Genomic DNA, 5,345 nt, shown 5'->3' on the forward strand with positions numbered 1-5,345 from the left:
CCCCACCCTGTGCCTCATCAGCCACCCCACAGTGCTTAGAAAAGCAAGGGAGACATTTGCTCTGAGAAGTGAAGGGAAATTTGTAAGAGAAAGGATGGTAATGCAGCAGAGAGAAAAGTATAATGACTAAGTGGAAAGGAAGGTAAGAGGGAAAAAACAGGAAGGCAAGAGAAGCAAAACGATGCCTCACTACAGAACAATTAGGAACGAGGGGTTCACTAGAGCCAGTCCAGAGGTTTAGTGAACCCTAGAACAACATGCACCAGCAAGTTGCCAGCCCTGAGACGGTCAGGCCCTGGAGCCCTATCTCTTTAAGCAGCTAGGCTAGATCGGGAGCTTTCGCTTAAACACATCCAGAAACATCAGCCTTAGAACCAAAACCAATGACCAAAGGTCTCTGTGAATGTGCCATTGTGTGCAACTCCCAGCACCACTGTGCTCAACCGTTCTGCTTTGTGGTACTACACGTGCAACACCTAACTATGAGAGACGGCAGTACATGTGAGAACAGAGGGTTGGTTTTTTTCAAGCTGAACAAGTGCAAGGTATTACTATCACAATATTTAATAAGAAGATGACTGTAATTTTCCTGAGTTTGATTTATTAAGAAATATGCAATCAATATTTGAAAGCAGCTGTCACTGAAAAATCTTGTTCCAAAGAGTGATCTTTGCCAAATGCAAATCTTATTAAAATCTCTCTCTTCCCACTTCTCTTCTACTAGCATTTCCCTGCTTACCCTTCAATGGTCTTCCATTATTCCCAGGAGCGACAAAACTCCTTGAAGGCTCTCTCCCAGACCCTGCCTCATCCTGCAGCCCACAGGCTTTCTCTGGACTTGAGCCATCTTTCCCCCCTCACTGTTCTTCATACTCACCAAGCTCCCTTCTGCTACTGAGTCTTCTACATGCTGTTTCTTCAGCTCTGCCAACAGCTGAAAGTTGTTGGTTCTTCACTCTTCTCTTAACTATTGGCCAGTTAATCCCTGCTCTTCCCTAAGATTTTAGTCCCACAGCCACTTTCTCAGAGAAGTCTTGAACTCCATGAGGAGCTCATCCAGGATCTCAGCATCCGATGTACTCCTCTCTCCCTAGTATAAAAACACAATATACCTGACACCTGAATAATGTTTGTCTCTCTCAGAAGACTCTAAGGTTCATGAGAGTAGGGATCATGTCAGCTTTACTCACAATTTGTCTCCACACCAAGAAAAGTGTCTGACCCTTAGTAGATACTCAATAATTATTAAGTGAGTGAGTGAATGAATGAATGAATGAATGTAAAGAAAGGATCCATCATCAGAAAGTTAGCCACCATTGTTCATCTCAAAAAGAAAGAAAGAAAAGGACAAGTGTTTGGATTTCGGTTCCCCATCAAATATTGATTCATTTATTAATTTATTCAATAGGCATTTATTGTGCTTCCTACTTAGTAGGCTAGATATAAAAAAGAAAGCACAATTCCTGCCCTCAGAATACTTATCCACTAAGTTCTGCAAAGTATCAGATGGTAAATATTTTCAGTTTACAAGCCAGGTGAACTTGGTTGTAGCTACTCAACTTGATAGTACAAAAGAACCTATAAGCATATGTTAATGAATGAACGTGGCTGTGTCCCAATAAAACTTTATTCATAAAAATAGGTCATTTGCTGGTTGTTTTGGCTGTAGTTGGTTGCATGACTGTAATTTGCCATCCCCTGCTCTAGGAGAAGCAACAAGACATATGTGTAGACACATATAATATTTTAATTCACAATAAATATTTTGACTCTTCAGTCAAATGATGAGTCCCTACTATGGGCCAGGCACTGGGCTAGCTTTTTTCCTTCTTGTCTGACTAGATGAAGGCTGGCCATTGTCCAGGAGAAGTTCATCATCACAAGGAAAGAGACTTTTGTGCCCATTCATTTTTATAACACAGCTTGAAAAGGATGCAAGATGAAATTCTCTCTGTAACACAGTGAAAGCCAAGTATTCTAAAAGCTCAGAAGAGGCAGGGATGCAGGCATTGTTCTCCTAGAAGATCCATCACTGCTAAGTGGGCACATAGAAAGTCATGCTAGAGAAAAAGAATCTGAATGTCTTGGGTTGGGTAGATGCCAGGGAAAAGAGGCAGGGGGCAGGGACCATGCAAGAGCCCATGAGTGTGGCTAGATAGAAGGTTCTATGTTGGCTATTGAAAGGGGAGGAACAAACAGACCCCAGGGACAGGGCCAAGATTTCATCTGGGAGAAGGACCTGCTAATTGGTTTCTACTACAGTGATCCAGCAGACTGACCTTTACAGAGACAGCACCTCACACATGCACTCAGAACATGAGCTTGGGAGTGTTTACTCACTAGTGGTGACAACAGAGACCCTGAGTCACTCAAACTCCATCTACCACGTTTCCCTATGACCTACACACATTTATCAATAAAAGACCAAGGTTAGGAACAGCTAAGAAACATAGTTTGCCTGAGTTTATGCTCTTAGGCTAACTAGCCTACCATCTTCTATATCTCTTCTATATGAGATTCCATCTCACCTTTGACTCCCAGTCCAAAAGGAACCATCTCTTCGTCACTACCTTTAAAAGCCAGGCCTCCACTGGGAAGACCCAGTTCTAAGCTTACTAATCAGAACCTAATTTGTAACTTGTTTCTCCCAGGGTCTGGCAGATCTGCTCTGAGGATGCTGGGTTATTGACTCAAGAGGTCTTAGGAAGAACTCCTTGGGACTCCAGAATGCACCTGCTTCAAGCAAGGGATCCAACAGCTCCAGCATTCATTTCTTCTGACACTCTCAGCTGGAAGTGCTAATGAGCAGCAAAAACCTGGATGAGAAGGCGGCCAGGCCGGCCCCAGGGGAGGCTGAAAACCAAGGGGGGCTGGTGGAAAGCACCACTGACTAATCATCCCCTGACTCATCCAGATCTCTTGGACCATCTTTCACATCTCAATTGTTTTACAGAGCTCTGTGGGAACCTTCATCAAGGCTGCTCCATCTTAGAGGCTACTTCCTGCTCCCTGGCATGTGTTCTTCACAGCCTAACAGTCACTGGGAAAGGGGCTGGGCCTGGGGGGCTTTGAGCTCCAATTCCAGCCCCACTGAGTCGCCTACAACAGGTTATTTTCTCTCTTGAAATTTCCGCTTCACCCTCAGAGTCTCAGAGAAGGGATAGCACCATTCATAATTTTATTGACACAATCTCTGACTAACATTAGAGAAATCACACATTAAATTGGAGGAGTATTCTTTTCTGTAGTTGTGAACAAAATAAGGGGTGTGGAGGCAGAACCCCACCCTCCCACACCCCAGCTGATGGTCTGACATAGGACAAGTCACTCAGCCACTACAAGCATTTGTATCTCAGATCTGAGATGGGAGTAGTGTCTGGGAAATTGGAAAAGGACTTTGGAAATGATAAAAATCTTTTGGCTTTTACAAGAGAAGGCATGGCTCTGGAAACAAACACAGAATACGGAGTTGAGATTCAAATCCATGCTCTACTCCTTAGGTGAAATACCTAAATGACCTCTTAGAATCCTCGTTTGCTTTTCCGCATATTGTGGAGAGTGCCACCTCCAGGGACAGTTACGAGTGTGCAGTGACAGAATGTATGGAGAGGGTTTTGTAAACTGTAAAGCCTTAGGCCGATGTGAGTTGCTGCTGTTCCCATATCAGTATCTGATAAATCGCTAGCCGATTAATCTGTGTTTTGAGGAAAGTACAGAAAGGGCATAAAAAGGAGACAGAACAACAGTGCTAGACACTGGGGAGATCATGAAGATTATATTTCTCTATGCCAGTAAATTCATTCTTAATGGAGAGCTCCTGAGGAGAGAAGTGGTCTAAACCTGAGAGGCCAACCAGAGCGCTTTCCAAAGAGAAAGTCATTTTCCTCAGATCAAGTCTGAACTTTGCCAGGTGTGGTTCATTGGATATCTGAGCCTTGAAGAGGTTCCAGTCCCACTGTAAGGTTGTAAGTTTCCTCAAAAAAAAAAAATCAACTTTTTTTTCCTTTTAGCAACATAATACCTCTGAAAATCCAAGTATTGCAACAACTTTTGTATTGCATTGTGCGGACACTCCAACCAAAGCAGATGTAATTGTTGGAGTTAGATCAACTTTACTTTCAGGCCACTGAGAGCTAGCACAATTTGGGACACAGTGCTCAGCCTCTCTGAAACTTCTCCCTCAGCCATACAATGAAGACTATATATACATTCACTCCTCAGTGGTGTGCAGCGAGGGTCAGCCAAACCTTCAAGACAGTGGTAATTGTCTTGGTAAAAAAATAGCCCCCTGCCGAAAAGAGTCATTTATTGGATAAAATTAAGAGTGGGGGTCTGAAAAATGTCGAAATAATAGGTATTATTAATGGTTCATGGATTAATAATTTAAAGATAGGAACCAATTTTACAGCTAATCTCTTATTTGTTTTCCTTTTCCCTCTCTTTTAAGATCTCAGATGCACAAAGTTTAGTTAACTCTACTCATCTCCCCTCACCTTCATGCTAAAGGATTCAATGTGCCCAAGAGGAAGAAGGGGAGGGAGGGTGGGAAGGGGGTGGGGAGAGGGAGAAAAAGAGAGAGTAAGAAAGAAAAAGAGAGAGAGAGAGAGAGAGAGCTTTTTCAGTTATTTTCCTTCGTTTTACTTATTGATTCCCCTGGTGACAAATACAGCTTGCTCAGGCCTTGATATTCCACAAACACCATGGCATTGAACCGCCATGTGGCCCTCAGCCAGCCTGTCAGAAGTCTGTTCTCAGGAGCTGTATTTCCAGGTTACGAGACATGCACAAGCTTAATTACATTATACGCAGCCACGTTAGCTCTAGAATGGCTGCTCTAATCATTTCACTCTGAAGTGCATGAAAGGTGCTGCATCTCCACAACTTTGTCAGCACTTGATATGATGTGGCTATCTAATTTTTGCCCATTTATTGGTCTAAAGTGATATCTCATTTTAATTTGAATTTCTGTTTACTAGCAAGGTTGAATAATTTTGTCATTTGTTTATTAACCAATCATATCTCCCCTTTGGAAGTTATTTATCCCATTTTCCATTTTCCTGTTTTTTGTTGCTGATTTATTATAATTTATTGCTTAAGTCTAGATAATTAACCCCTTGTTGGTTTTGGACAGCACAGATATCTTTTTCTACTGTCAACTTCGTCTCTATATCCTGAGTTACACAGAAATGTTTGGTTTTGATTTAGTCAAATCCATCAGTATTAGGATTTTGGTTAGGGCTCTTGTTTAAGAATCCCTTACTTATCTTGTGATCCCCAAAATAACCCTTTACTTCATTCCAGAGTCCTGAACTGACAGTAAGTGACACTTAACCTGCTGAATGAGG

This window comes from Suricata suricatta, chromosome 10, assembly GCF_006229205.1.
Source record: "Suricata suricatta isolate VVHF042 chromosome 10, meerkat_22Aug2017_6uvM2_HiC, whole genome shotgun sequence".
NCBI lineage: Eukaryota > Metazoa > Chordata > Mammalia > Carnivora > Herpestidae > Suricata > Suricata suricatta.